The sequence below is a fragment of the Thermobia domestica genome, chromosome 11 (genome assembly GCF_964235325.1).
Source record: "Thermobia domestica chromosome 11, izTheDome1.hap1.1, whole genome shotgun sequence".
NCBI classification, from domain to species: Eukaryota; Metazoa; Arthropoda; class Insecta; order Zygentoma; family Lepismatidae; genus Thermobia; species Thermobia domestica.
In genome coordinates this window covers 96,932,166-96,948,923 of record NC_137464.1, presented here as the reverse complement: position 1 = coordinate 96,948,923, position 16,758 = coordinate 96,932,166, and positions in this window count along the sequence as shown.

Here is a 16,758-nt window from a genome sequence, read left to right as displayed (position 1 = left end):
GTATAATGTAGAAAACGTCCATTTGTTAGTCCAAGTATCACGCGGTAGCTGTGTTGTAAATCGGAATCAGAAAAGGCCCTACATGTGTTATTAAAAATTTTACTACACTTAGCTGGTATTTTGTTGCTTGTAGCCTATTAGCGGTTACGCATATGCAGGAAATCAAACAAGTGTGATTCTTCTTTTGTCGCTGAAAGTCTTTGCTTCAATCCAAAATAAGAAATTGTCATCAGTGTAAGAAGATGACACATTAGAGAGAGGTGAATGGACAAATATTTCACATCATGTAATTGCTGAAAATCTCGTTAAAGTGACCAATATCTACAAAATAAACCTCCCTTGATTTATTTCGTTATCATTGTCTATCTTTTTTTTTCTTATGTGTATCTGAAATTGTAAACTTTCTATGTCCTACTTTTTTCTCCGATGTAAGCAGCTATGCCCAAGAGGAGTTTCAACATATACTTCGTACAAGAAGCATTTTGAACTATACTTATGCGTCTATTATCAAACCTAAATTTAGTGAGATGATTCTTGTAATACGGTGACGCAAAAACGAACACTAATTACATTTTGGTTGGACTGATGCATTGAAGTAATATAAGCATAATGCACTGTAAAGTTGAGTTGTCGAAAAGACGTACTACCTAAATTTTACGCAATAATATATATACTTATTAATACACTATTGTACGAGATGATATAGTCAGTTCTAGCTGGTTTTATCCCTCAGATATTCTGATACCCGTTTCACAAGGTTTGATCGAACCTCTGGGCCGCATTTGTACGAGAATAGAACGGACCAATAAATGACTTCTCCACGCTGAGGTTATACCTAACTATTTATAGGTTAGGAATATTTAATTTATAATGATCTTAAGCAGTACACAGTATTTCCTACAATTTTCTACGCTAGGAGGAGAATATAGAAATCACATACGCAACAGAACTTTTGGGTTATATTAGGGTGGGCCGAATTTCAACTTTTTTTCGAAAATCGGTTCGGCGAAGCGGTTATAGGTTTTCTTTTAGTGGGGAAAGTGTGCCAGATTATTTTTCAGAATTTTTAAATCAAGGCCTTCATGTGCCGCATGGAGGTTTTATGAAAATATATGCAACCCGCACTACACGGTACAATATTTCACGTTTTTGGCTATGTAAAATACATATTTATATTCTCGTCTTTTTTAAGATTCAGCTTTAGGGACAGCTTGAACTATACCTACATCTTTCCAAAGCCCACTTATGTGCAGTTCTTCGCTTAAATTGGCCAAATTTCAACGCATAAGGCAAGAAGATTGCGTTTTTTATTTGTATGTACAAAAAGTTGATTTATTATGTTTAGCCTAAGAATAGAGTTTATTTACTTATTTATTTATTTATGTATTTATTTATCTTTTGCTGTAATGCAATTCATTATCAACATTCACGATCATTTATTCTTTGTTCAAAATAACCCAAACTCACCACGAGGAGGTGACCGCACTTTGAGTTCCACCCACTTTTAAGTTCCGCTCTCTCTAATTTTCTGCCACGACCTTACCTGCTTGCATTCTCACATACTTGCTTTACTTTTCTAGATGACATAGTATTTTTCTCTATCCGAGTGTTGGCATTTTCTTGCTAGAAATCAAGACACAACGTATGAATCCGTCGCGACTTGCCGGCCCACACACGGATTGAGAAGCTTGCGTCACCAAAAGCACCATTCGCTCTACTGCTTGGGTATGGCATGGAAACGCAGTTATTTCTTCTCTGGGCAGTTTCACTAATTGCTAGTGCAACAATTCAAGATGTAGGAGACATTTAAACGGAGCGCAAAATCTTATTATTGATTAAAATATGATTAGGAGGGAAAAGAGTAAATTCAGCGCAGATGTTCAATAAAGTAACGACATAGCCCGAAAATCTGTTAAAAGAGTCTTCTTCAGTGGAAGAAAAGACCAGACTCTAACGCAAGCGAAGAAAGGAAAACATTGGTATCGACGACATATCGAAGAAGAACACTTAACAATAGTGGAAGAACCAGGTTCAACATATTTGGGCAACGTCGTGCCGAAGTCTGGTAGTGTAGAGGACATCGCCGCACCTGCGTATGAATTTCTGGAGGAAAACGGAACTGATCTGTCAACGGTGGTAGCAGCTGGCTATGATGGAACACCAATCAACACGGGAAGATTTAAAGGGACTCTGCATTGTTTAAAAAAAACTAAATCGAGAACTTCAATGGACCGTTTGTCTTCTTCACGGAAATGAACTACCGCTTCGTTACTTAATATGACATCTCGACGGGAAAGCATCGAGTCCAAAAAAACTTTTCGGGACCCATTCGAAGAAAGCTCGAGAAGTGCGAGGAAGTGCCCTTGGTAAAATATCAAGCAATAAATCTTGACTGGTTGGATGAATTCACAAAAGTTGAAGACCTCAGTGCGGACCAACAATATTTACTAGCAATCTGTAGAGCAATTCACTCAGGATACTGTTCTTCAAACTTGGAGAACAAGAAACCTGGTCCAGTGGTCCAGTCACGTTGGCTCAACAAGGCATGTCGTATTCTTCGTTTGTACATTAGCACAACGAGACCTTGCGAGGCATTTATGTGTCTTGTACAATACATGTCATGGCGTATCGCCGGGTCTGGTTTGCCATCCAGCAAAAGCCATCATGCTGTGAAGGACCGCGGCATTTATGGAATTGGGGAATCTAACCCAATTTCTACCCACGGAATCTAAGCAGATAGTATTCTCTGTATTTTCCAATAATTCGTAGTTCTTAAAAATAAATTTTGACGCAGACGATTACTACGACATGGTGGAGTGGATGTCCTTGTCCCCCGCAGAACTTCCGCTCACCAAGATGCTCTCCGACGATGGGATTGAAGAAAATATTTACTCAGTTGCAATGCTTGGAGAAGAAATAACTACGTTATCGTGCCATACCCAAGCAGTAGAGTGAATGGTGGGTTTGGTGACGCAAGCTTCTCAATCCGTGTGTGTGTCGGCAGGTTTTGATGGATTCATGCCTTGGTTTCTAGCAAGAAAATGACAACATTCGAATCTAGAAAAAAGACTATGCCATCTAGAAAAGTAAAGCAAGAAAGTGAGGATGCAAGCAAGTAAAGCCATGGCAGAAAATTAGACAGGGCGGAACTAAAAGTGGGTGGAACTCCAAGTGCAGTCACCTCCTCGTGATGAGTTCTGGGTTATTTTGGACAAAGAATAAATAATCACAAATGTTGATAATGAATTGCATTAGAGGAAAAGATAAATAAATACATAAAAAATAAGTAAATAAACTCTACTCTTAGCCTAAACAAAATAAATCAATTTTTTGTACATACAAATAAAAAAACGCAATCTTCTTGGCTTAAGCGTTGAAATTTGGCCAATTTAAGCGAACAACTGAACTGCGAAGAACTAAGTGAGCTTTGGGAAGGTGGATTAAGTATAGTTCAAGCTGCCCCTAAGGCTGAATCTTAAAAAAACAACAACAACAACAAAAAAAAAAGAGAATATATGAGTTTTACACAGCCAAAAACATGAAATATTGTACCGTGTAGTGCGGGTTGCACGCATTTTTCATAAAACCTCGATGCGGCACATGAAGGCGTTGACTAAAAATTTTGAAAAAATCTGGCACACTTTGCCCACTAATAGACATCCTTTAACCGCTTCGCCGAATCGATTTTCGAAAAAAGTTGAAATTCGGCCCACCCTAGTGTATATTGTCCATAACACTTCTTAATTCTTTGAATGTTAGCAACATCATACTAAGTTCATTTCAGTCAAGTTCAGTTTCGTGAAGTGGAAGTACTCAAGAGGAGAAATTTAGGAAAATATATAAAGGAGATTATCAAAAGCTGATAGACAAACATATATCGATGACTTCACATACTGTTAATCAAAAGGAACCATGTGCCTTATTCGCGGTATTGTGTATGGAACCGTAGAATATTTGTCCATAGATGCTTCAAGATTTCAAGATATAACTCCCATTGGCCATCTGTTCTTTTGGAAATTCTTTATGATAGGTACTCATGGTGTCAAAGAATGGGATGAGCATCTTCTTGACTGGGAGTTCTGCAGGCGAACTTTCTCAGATTTTGGTGACTCTTGGCTTTTTCACACCGAATTTTGGCACTTCTTTAACGGAACATTTTGAAAAAACATTTGTCATTGGTCAGAATAGCTTTCAGGTTATAGTTTTGCCAAGTTTGTTGGAAAAGTCAATATTTACATGTTTCTACTTCTTCGTTTCCGACATTATGATCTAGGTGATGTCGCTTGTGTTACTGTAACTGTTTTACATTATCCTTCCCCAACATTAAAATTTACATGCAAGAGACGGAGAAACACGAGGGTAATTGGATTTTTATAAAATCTTGTAGTAAATACATGCACTACACCAGTCCTTAAAATTATGGGACACATGGAGAAATAACTATATTTACATTTATATTTAGTGTATGTAAAAAGAAGCTTCACTTTTGATAAATACTAACATTTACATTGTAATTGTGGGTTTAGTTCTTAGACACACAGATCCATGAATTTCAACTATCATGTGCTTGGTGACTATAGACAGGAGTGACTGAAAATATAAGGAAAAGTCATATGGGTATCTTGTGATTAATGAAATTTATGTGTGTTTCTAGGCAAATACATATTGGTGGAACTGACGGACTCATACATGTGTATTTTGTTAACGTCAAATTAATATATTGCTCTATCTAATTATGTACTGTTTCTTGTGATAAGTGTAAACTGCTTGACTACTGCATTAACTCTCTTCAAAGTAAAAAGAAAAAAAAACGAAAGAAAAATACAGCAGAAGTATAATAAAGAAATAAACGAAAGGATTTTTTTTAAATAAGGTGAAGTAAAAGAAAGAAAAGTTTTGTGACAACAATAAAGAGGAATGGGAATGAAACGAAAGGAAAGAAAATGGAAATAAGAGAAAAAGCGTGAAATTGAGTTACAAAACTAAATACAGGAAGAACTTTAGAAACATTTCCAAATAGTAGTTTATATTCAAGAACATTTTATTTAGTTGTGCATATTGGTTTAGAAGTACTAAATAAAAACACTAGAACATGAATCAACGAATTGAAAATAATCTTAGCGCGAATATTTATGAATCGAACTGCATGTTTATTTCCGTAATATCATTGAAAAAATTAATCAAATCTAATAAATAGAATCTAACAAATACACATAGCTGTCCAAACCTGAATACATTACAACCTAAATATACTACAAACCAACCCTTCAACATAATACATTATGGTTTACTTGTATGTTTTAACTAATTTCTGTTTTGTGCTAGGAGCCACTTACTTCAATAGTACAACTTACGTACGATGGAGAAGAGCTTCGAGCAGGAAACATTGTAAAAAAGTACTTTTGGACAAGAACATACAGACTGAACCTATAAACAATAGTAGAGAGTGCTCTGCATCGACGAATCTAAATTTCAACTTTTCGGTTCCAAACCCAGGGCACCTTAGTTGGTAACGTATAACATCATGTCCGTGTTTTCTCTTGGAATTCTTTCGACTCTCTTCATTGTCTCCAATTCACGTTCATTGTCAATTACTTTTATTGATCACGTGCTTTTCTTAGCGTCTTCAATTACTTTTCTTAGCGTCTCATACTAAAGACTTCGTCAGTTTAACTCTGACTATTACACCTAAACTCCGGAAGTAACTTCTAAGGCTCTAAGACTGTGAGTAAGAAAGAATTCTTACCTTGGGTTGCATTGTAATTTACATCTGACGTTGATTCTCTGTTACATGAACTTAACGTAAATATACATCATTGCCAATAAGATCTCATCCTGAGTAATATTCTGAAAACGAATTTCATTTAAAAATTACGATTATATATTCTTTCATTGAAATCATATCTTAATAAATATTTAGACTTAATTACAAGTGAAAAAAGAAGTAGTTGAAAGAATCTCATACAGTCTGATAATGGCAAGGACCAACGCATCTAGAACCTCTCGAAGCTCAAAGTGTAAATTAAAGTGCGTTGCAGTCCCGTTTAACCTAATCGCGAAGGAAAGCCTTTACTTGCAGAGGACTTTTACTTAAAAGCACTACCAATGAGTACAATATTTGTTTCGGTCTAACAGTGATTTATCTAAGAGTAAGTTTATTGTTCAACAGACAACTACCGCCACGCTTTGTCTGGTGATGCATGATTTCTGCGACAACTGGTTGGTTGTGCTTTTACGAACCCTTATCGGTAGTTGTCTGTTTATTACCACTAACAGTTGTGTGTGTGCTATTCAATCGTGTCGTATATGGATAAAGTTTGGTGCGAATGTGTGCCATGCGATCGTGCTGTTTTCATTCGCGTGAATTAGGAAATTAGTGTGAAGAACGTGAAAATATTATAAAGTGCGGAAGAAAAATTGTGAACTAAGTGCTGAATCACATACTCATGTGATTATTTTGAGAGATGAGAGTGTTCTATGAGGGAAATCGCTCAATGGTTGCATATATCAGTCGGGGCAATGCATCTGACTCCTGAAAGACAGTCACAAACTGGTTGCACGGAAACAAATTAATCTTCCAGAAATACGGATCTTAAGGACAAGGTCACTAGAACTACAAGCAAACAGAAAAGACGTTTAACTGCTCTAGAAGTAGCAACAGAACTATGGAAAAACCGTTCCGAATCAATAAAAGATAAGACGGTAGTCCATATCCTGCAGTTTTATGGTCTTGGGGTACGATTGCAGTAACGAGCCGGGCAAGCCGAGCCGAGTCCTTCGAGCAGTAAACATTGTAAAAAGGTACTTTTAGACAAGAACATAGACTGAACCTATAAACAATGGTAGAGGGTGCTCTGCATCGACAAATATAAATTTCAACTTTTCGGTTCCGAACGCTAGATGTTTGTGAGTCGTCTTTCCGAAAAGCGCATTCACACTGACTGTGTAATACCTACAGTAAGTCATGGGATAGGTAGTGTCATTGTGTGAGATTGTTTGAGAGCCAATCCAGTTGGTGATTCAAATAAAACCAACAGGATAATTGCCAAAAATGTATATCGTAAGAGTGAGGCAGGCGTAACTTTGTACTACAACAGAATAACAGTCTCCAACTTTCTCCAAAGCTATGCATTAATTTTCTGCAAAGCAAAGAACAGGCTAACATAATCACAAAAGTAGAATAGACATCGCGGTATCATTGTTTGTCACCCATCGAGCTCTTGTGGGATGAACTTCACATGGCAGTCGGTAATTACATGCCAATAAATACTGAATATATCTGAAAGCCTCCTCAAACCTGCTAGAGTCGAAAAAAAATTGGATAAATGTATTGAACAAATACTTAGTACTTGTAAAGCTTTTATCAAGTTTAAGAACCGGCACTTCGGAGAGGACAAACTTCTTCAATAAATTTGTCTCAATGGAAACAGAACATGTATTTTCGTTTCATTATGTGAACAAGGATGTTTATTTTGCAAAACGTCTGTATTTTGCCTGGAAAATCAGTAGTGTGCTCAGACTTTTTGACAGTGACTGTACTTCTTCTGAGGTTAACTACGTCTTCTGCATTTAGTATTCCTATTATAAAGATATCCGTGGTGCTTAATTATGAAATTATATATTTCGCGACATAGTGAGAGCTAAAAGTAAATATGTACAGGGCCGAACTTTATACTAATTGGCCCCGGCGGCTGACATACGTTGGCCCCGAATTCTCAATCACCTAACCACCATTACCTCAACTGCTCACTCTTTTCCCACAATAAAAGCGCACTATTATCTTAGATAAAGTACACTATTTTTTAGTAGCCACACCGTACATTATACCATAAAGGTCATAATATAAAATCAGGGTATAGCCTATGTTATGTAACAATATTTATTAGAATAACGCAGACAGTGATCATATTTTTTCCGTCTCGAGTCATTTCACCTCAGTTCAACCACCCCATCCCAGTGACCATCATGGATTTCCATGAAAAGTTGTACACATACGCTAGGTAGTATCAAGAGATGAAGTACCAAGTTTAAAAGCATTCAAAACATTCCTGTAAATAAAAATAAAGTTATAATAAGATGTTCAATATTTGTCGAAATGAACAATGTTGCCCGCGGCACGTTTTCAGTGTCTCACAACTTTCTCATTATGAATGACATCAAAATGAAATTTACAGGACTTACAGAACTAAACACGAAGTTTGTCCTAACAGCAGCAGAATGATCTTTCAGCAAAACTTCTGGCTGACATATTCACTTAAAGAAAAAAAAAAAAAAAAACGAAATTGTAAAATGTTCCAAAGTTCGGCATTTTTTTTTTTAATGGGAAGAAGAGAGTGCGTGGGGAGACTCTCTACCAGTCTTCGGATACACCATCTTGCCGACTTACGAACAGGGTAATAACAAAACTTTAGGCCAATTACTTTTGTTGTAATTTAGCAATGAAAATGCGAAGAAAGCAAAAACAAAGAAAAATACACAAGTTGGCAACATTGTAGCACAATTCTGATAGCTCGTACGAACTTCTATACTTACATACATGAAGATCATATCATATTGTAAATGTCACATAAATTACATCTTGTTACTGTAAGGATGTGGGAGTCATAAATCTAAAACGTAACTAATTGATTTAAATCTGGAACAGTAACGTAATGCACCAAGTCGTCATGGCGCACTTGAGAGCGCGTTGGATTGACATTCGGGAGTTCGCCGCGGGTTCATGTCTCGCAGCCGACTGTCTAAACTGATGTTTTCCAGGGTTTCCCTCAGTCCTTCCAGGCAAATGCCGGGGTGGTACTTGGCATACTGGCCCTAGCCAATACCATCCGAAATTCCTTCCCTTTTTTATTGTTATATATCTAGTATAAAATGGCATCAGAGATGTATCTGGTGTCTGTTAACAAATAAATAAATAAAAATAATGAAGTCGACAATGACTAAGTGTATAAACAAAACTGTGTATATTTGTAATGTACAGGGTAGTCCAAAAGTCACGTGTCAGTCCTGTAACAAAAAAGTCTGTTGGGCTAGAGGTACACGTTGATCATAGATGGTGAATGGGGGTGGGAGGACACGTAACCACCACGATCGCCATCTTGAAGTACGCCAGTTTGAATATCACTTTATTTAAATTGGAAAGTAGGCATGTGGCACATGTTTTAAGATTGCTTTCTGGTCAGGGATGGAATGCTACTGTCCATTCTCTCATATCACTAACCGTTGATGAATTATGGTCTGTTTTATCGTTGCCAATTCCAGTGACTGGAGAATGGTGCTGAAGACCTAGGTACGTATTGAGATCATCCTGATGTGTGGAAATCGCAGCTCGCGTGCTATGGCTGAACAGTTTACTGCGCTACACTCCGAAAGGAGCCTATATCCCACAATGGTGTGTTCAAACTCATCAGCAGATTCCGTGGACGACAGACATGGTACTGGTCGTCCGGAAACGTCTACAGGTGAGAAAAGCAAAGTTGCTGTTCTCGGATCCTTCAGTAAAAGCTCCAAACGTAGCACACGGCGTTTATCCCAGGAATATGCAGTTAGTAGAACGTCAATTCGGAGGATACTTTGCACTTAATCTTCCAAAAATACATGTTTCAGAATCCTAAGGTACTCAAGCAAAAATTTTTGTAGAGGCAGTTTGGTTACGGGCATATAATCTGAAGTACTCACTAACTGCCTCTATAAAAATTGTTGCGGAAGTACTGCAGGATTCTGAAGCATGTACTTTTGGATAGATCACATATTAGTTCCTTAGTAAAGTCTTGACCCGACTATGGTAGGCCCTATAGTTTTGAAGCTATTGACCTTGAAACTTCATTTTTTCGTGTTTTCGGCAGCCTGTAACTCCGAAAGGAAGCATTTGTGCACCCAGGTTGGTCTATACTTTTTGTCCTATCTTGGTGTCAGGAATCACCTCCCAAACGTTGTCGGTGTTGTTTTCAAACACCCTGTATATGTCAATACACTAATAAATAAAATAAGACTTCTTATAATTAGCTTAATAGCGAATAATATAGCCTTCGCTCTTATATTACAAAGTAAGAAGAAGAAGAGAAAAAATGCTTCCTTCTGGGAGGGAATTTCGGCCCGGGGGGACAACTTTTCCAAAACACTAATAAAATGAAATTACATATGCAACAAAATTGGAAATAAAGTTACTTTTAATGAGCAAATTTAATATGGAAAAGAGGGTGGGTTGGATGGGAAAACTTTATTAAAATGAAAAATGAAATGAAATCTTCAAGTTTTACTTCCCACAGGTATGCCGGCTAGATTAAATGAGAGGGTAATGATGAGAAATGAATGAAATTGTGGAATGAAGAAAGTGGGAGGAAACTTGAGAACCCCGAGAAAACCCACGCACATGGTATTTGTCCACCACGAAGATCACTTGGCGCTAGCTGACATCGAACCAAGGACCCTGGGGGAAACTTTAAATCCTACTTCAGTGTTTTTTAAACTACCACGTGCCTAATAATTCAATTACATACTAGCGTAAAATTGCTTCATTTACTTTGTATTTAGTATTCGGAGTCGTTACAAAGGCGTAAGATTCAAAGCATTATCCGCCATGTGCCGGTGCGGGTTGTCAATTCCATTGGCTCAGACGTTAATTTATAATTTTAATTCATTCATGAATTATTACAAATTAGTTAAACAAAGGAATGTAGATGGGGATTAGAACTGACAACTCACGCGGAACTCTTGTAATGAGAAGTTATGTTTTAATGCATAAATGAATCTCAACCATTTCAAATGATAAAATAGCGACTAGACTAAGTAGAAGAAGAAGCAGGAATTTAACTATAAGGATTGGAAATGAGCACTTACCTTAATTAATTCTTTTCCTTGATGATGTCGTAGTCACTACGAGTAATGAGTTGACTTTTCGAAATACTGTTTCACTTTCTAGCTGGCAATTGATAAAACCAAGCTGAAGTTGAAGACTGGATTTCGTATTAGACTGATTGTTGGATTAGCGACTAGAGGCAATTAGTACATTGTTGGAATGGCTCGATGATAATTCTAGATGATGGCCTAGATTTCCCTCAAGAACAGTTTCTGCTGCAATTAACACTCACCTCCTCAAAGTCCGGTACACCTTGGAGATGGCTTCTGTCTCCAGTGGTAGCTGCTTGTTCTCTTGCACCTTAAGCCGTTTAATCTACGTTCAACTCACAAACGAGAGGTGTCTCTAATAGTTCTGAAAGAAAATAGGAATGACATTGTAGATCGTTCAACCAGAAGGCCCATGCAATCTAAAGGAATATGGCGTGATGGAAAGAGAATACTAGCATTTCGTTTATGGGCTAATTTTACAATGATGAAATGGACGTAATGATTTCTCAAATATTTGTCTGCCAACGTACATCCGTAATCAAATGTTCTTTGAAGCTGAATTAATGAATTAAATGAGACTTAGAGACATTTAAGTGATTCAATTTTAACACTGATTTAAATGGTCCAATAAATTTGTAATTGTTAATAGCTTTTAGTTAGTTCACAGTAGTAGAGTACAGTACACCATTGCAGCTTACTGCATAATATAGCAGGGTACTGCACACTAGTGAGGAAATAGCACCTATTCTAGAACATATAATTAATAGAACTTTGGAAACAGGAATATTTCCTGATGGGATGAAAATCATAAAAGTAATACCAGTTTACAAAGACGGTAAAAATTATGTAAAACTAATTACAGGCCAATTTTGATACTACCTATTTTGAACTAAGTAATATATTCCAATTTAGGAGTAAATGCAGAGAAAACTAAATCCAGGGGACTGCTTCGGGACCGTAATAAGGCAAATTATGGATACATTAAATTATTAAATAATACTTTTGATAAAGTGGATACTTTCAAATATCCAGGATCAGTATTAACAGACGAAAATCATATTCACGAAGAAATTAAATGTTGACTAAAAACAATGAATTCGTGATATTATTCAGTTCAAAATCTCTTGTCGTTACGAATTCTGTCGAGGGATTTGAAGATTAAAATATATAAAACGATAATTATGCCTGTTGTTCTGTATGGTTACGAAACATGGTCGCTTACTCTGGGGGAAGAACATAGACTAAAAATATTTGAGAACAATATCCTGAGACGAATATTCGGACCCAAGAGGAACGGGAATGGGGAATGGCGTAAACTTCATAACGAGGAACTACATAATTTATACGTTTTACCAAACATTGTTAGGGAAATAGGGTAATCAAATCTAGAAGGCTTAGGTGGGCAGGTCATGTAGCCAGGATGGAAGAAAGTAGAAACGCTTTCAAAGTCTTAACTGGAAGACCAATCGGAAAGGAAGACCGTTAGGAAGACCTAAGAGCAGATGGGAGGACAATATTAAGATAGATATCGCAGAAATAGGAATACAAAGTAGAAACTGGATCCAGTTGACTAAGGATAGAAGTCAGTGGAGAGCGTTTGTGAACGCGGCATTGAACCTCCAGGTTCCATAGGCCATAGAGTTAGTTAATATATTCAAGATAAATAGAGTTCATAAAAAAGCATAAAACAATTATTCAAGAACAATACGGTATGGATTTCAGAAAAAAAAGTCTACACAACTTACCATTAATGGTCTTTCAAACTATATATCAGATGTTCTTGACGACAATAGTTGCGTGATAGGTGTGTTCGTTGATACTTAAAAAGCATAAATCACAAAATGTTGCTTCACAACCTACAATTTTATGGAATACGGGGAATCACCTACATCTTATTAAAAACTACTTAAAGAATCAGTTGCAATTCACTAGTGTGAGTGGAGATAAATCAAATACATCATTAATAAACTGTAGAGTTCTTCAAGATTCCATATTAGGGTCGTTACTATTCCTTTTATGTATTAATGACCTGCCATGTGAATTGAAAGATTCCCAGTGCTGTTTGTTTGCGGACGATACAGTCCTATTAATGAAGAGACCAGAACTTAAAACAATATAGAAATCGATTTATTTTGAGTTAGATAGATTATTACAATGGTTTCGAATTCACAAATTAACCTTAAATGTTGATAAAACAAACTGCGTATTCTTTAGAAACAGATGTAACATCGAAAACATTAATGACTATCTTATTACAATAAACTCTCAAAAAGTAATAGTTGTGTTGTTGAAATCATAAAATACTTATTTAGCTGCGTGCTTTGATGAACATTTCACGTGAGAGATACACTGCTCTGAAACCAGAAAAAGATGTTTCTTTGCACACTGGGTTAATGTTTAAAATATAAAAACTCCATTCACATAATTCATCCACTCACACTTTTCATATGGAATCGAGGCCTGGTATGGAAACTTCAATATAAACTATTGTTCTTCAGAAGCAGGTAATAAGAATAATTAAAATATGAAAATTTCCTTGGGCACGCAGAACCGCTATTCCACGAATTGAATGCATATATTAAAATTCGATAAACTTAATTTTCATAGGATAAATTGCTCACTGTTCAGAATCCTAAAGAAAAATGCAATTATAGTTTTATTATAGTTTGTTGAAATAAAGTACTCAGTTAGTACTCGTGCCAAGGCAAAGAGTGTAACTTGAAAAGCGAAGATCAGGGTTAAATTATGATATTATAAGTATCAGGTACCAAATATATTAAGGCCTGGATTGCCTTACAATTAAGTGTAAGAGAGCCACAAACTTTTAGCAGATTAAAAATAAAAACTGAAAGAATATCTGAAAATTAAGACACTACCATATAAGTGTCATTATTATTATTATTATTATTATTATTATTATTATTATTATTATTATTATTATTATTATTATTATTATTATTATTATTATGAACTTAGTAAGTATTTATGACCTCATGTAATTTTGTGTCAGCCACATATATTAAGAATTTACCTGCCATCTTATAATATTTAAAAAAACATATGAAAGGGCAGAACAGCATAAACAGCAGAAGCTCTGCTTCTTCGTGAATTATTTATAAAAATTGTTAAGTACCTGTTTTGTAATCGTAACAGATAATTGAATTCTAATGCTATTCTATTCTTTTATGGTTTTGCTTATAGTATCCAATAGACGTCCTGCTAGAATAAACTGTTCCATCCTGAAGTGATTCGTTCTCTATCACTAGTCCTTCCTGTACGCCATTGTGGAACTTCGTTCTATGGTGTTAAATTCTTATAATGTTCAAGGAAAAAGAACATAAAAGTAACACTGTTCCATGCATAATCTAAATATTTTCCGTATTCCCAAAAAACGTTTCCAGGAAGAAATTTATTGATGAATGGAAATCTGTTCAGTTATTTCATACATAAAGCTTTAGGAATGAGTACACAGAGCAAATTTGCAACATACAGTATGTTATATACACGATACAAATATTGTTACAAATTCTTAGCTGCACAAGTAATTTTTCCGCCTTGGTTTGAATCTTTAACAAAAAATAATGGAGAAAAATACTAAACTAATCTTCATCCAAATCTGAGTTTCAATAACTGGCCTACGATACTATAAATATCCTAAAAGCCAAGCATCGATAGTTATAAAAAAGGCGTAAGATTCTAAGGTTCTTCCTAATATCGAAGGAATGAAACTCCTTTAAAAAAATATGTGAAATGAAATACATGTATTCAATGTAAGAATAATAAATTCTATTCTGATATGAATTCTGATCAGAGTAATATATTCTGATATGAAACAAACTAAAGCACAGGCATGTAGGGAATTTTAACAGTGTGCCGAGATGTGCCATCAGTTTATAGCTCAAAACAATCTCTAAATATTGATAAAGTGAATGTAACTATTGAGGATGAAACTGATGCACAATACGGTACTTAACTGCATAGTTAGGGCACAATAGTTCTGTTATAGTCTCGGTAATTTATGACAAATAAGGAAAAGCTGGTATAAAGTTAATTTTTGTCGGAAAGTGTTTTCTTTAGGATACTCTTATTCACTGGAGAAAAATTCCCAGAAATCCCAAATGGGGAACATGTCATCTTTTGGGAATGGCGGGATAGGCATATTGTCTAGTTCTTTCTCAGTTAATCGCTGCTGAAAAAGGAAAACCTTGTAGAAAGCTAATTAATCCCTGAAGGATCCCATTATTTACTGGACAAAAATCTCCAAAAGCACCACATGGGAACATTTTACGAAAGTGAGGGAAAGATAATCGCTGCTCTAATAGGGAAAGCTGGCAGAAAACTAATTATTGCTGGAATATACTCCTAAGAACAAAAAATTTACATGTGAAACATGAAATCATTTGCAAAATGACGGGAAAGGTGTATGGTTTGGCGAAATATACAACTCGCCATTAAAATTGCAACACAAATAAGACACAAGGAAGAACAAATTTGCAGGATACGCAGAGCATGGAATGATAAACAATTGGTTAATACGACAACTGCGCGAAGCAATGGAGGGGAATAGTATGCCATCTAGTGACAGAAAGCGTAGGCTGGCCATAAAGTTACACGAACGTTAGTGGTGGATAAACGTTGGTGTGACATAAGTATGTGCATACGGTTAAAAGATACTTCGTCATTGAATGCAGAAGTCCTTCTAGCAAGTTTCGGCTTCGATCGTGGACAAATAATGGCATATCACGAGTGTGGAGATTGGGGCCCATATTAAACGGAATGCGGCCACAGTGCCGCGCATATGGACCAAATCTCTCCACGAAGGCACTATGCAGTGGGACGCCACATCCTATCGACCGTGCCATATCACGGGCCTCGCTGACATGACTTGTGTGTATGACTTACGGATCGGACTCCTACATCTTGCATACTGACACAAGCAATGGTAGTTATCGCACGACGCCCAGTATTTCCACGTACAGTTCTACACGTGTACACAGTTTGGCAAAGCGGGGCATATTTGCATGGTATCCATTGCTGCTGCTTGCACTAAAAGTACAACATAGGTAAGGAAGATTAATGGACGTTGCACATGGAGAGATGAATGGCAGAACATCTTGTTTCCAGATGAGTTTCGCTTTAGTCTGCAGCATCATGATGCCCGCATTCGTGTCTGACGCTATCATGGCACTAGGCTGAACGATATATGCATTTTGTATTGCCACATCGGTTTGGTACCGAATGTTATGGTTTGGGGTGCCATTGGATTCCCTGTCCGTTCGTGCTTCCTAAACATTGACGGACATTTGAACAGAAAAGGTATATTCACGAGATGTTGGACCCAATTGTGGTTCGTTTGGTGCAGGTCTTACCGGGGAATACATTCGAGTAGGATAACGCATGACCTCATGATACATACACTATTCTATACTTTCTGGCTTGACATAATGTTCTGCTTCCTTGAATTGCGCGTTCCATTGACCTCTCGCCGACTGAACATGTGTGGTTTATGGTTGTACAAAGCCTTTCGCACATGTAAACTCCTAAGGATGCAGTTGATGAGAGGAGGCATCGTTTCGAAGACGCATGGCTTGCCATACCCCAAGTGGACATCCAAAGTCTAATCTTCTTGATACTTCACCATATTGCAGTCGTTATGATTTCCCGTAGTAGGCTTACAGGCTTCTGACAGTGACGCAGTTGTCACACGTCACAAAGAGCGAGCGGTACCTTTAATAATTTGCTACTTGTAAAATTGGGTTTCAGTTAACTAACTTTGGAATTGCTATGTTATCTCCTTTTTGGTATTGCATTTTAATGATGAGGAGTGTACTTAAAACATTAATAAAAACAGAGTTTAAAGCAATAAATACAATGATCGAACAATGTTGGCACAAGGATGATTGGCTGAAATTC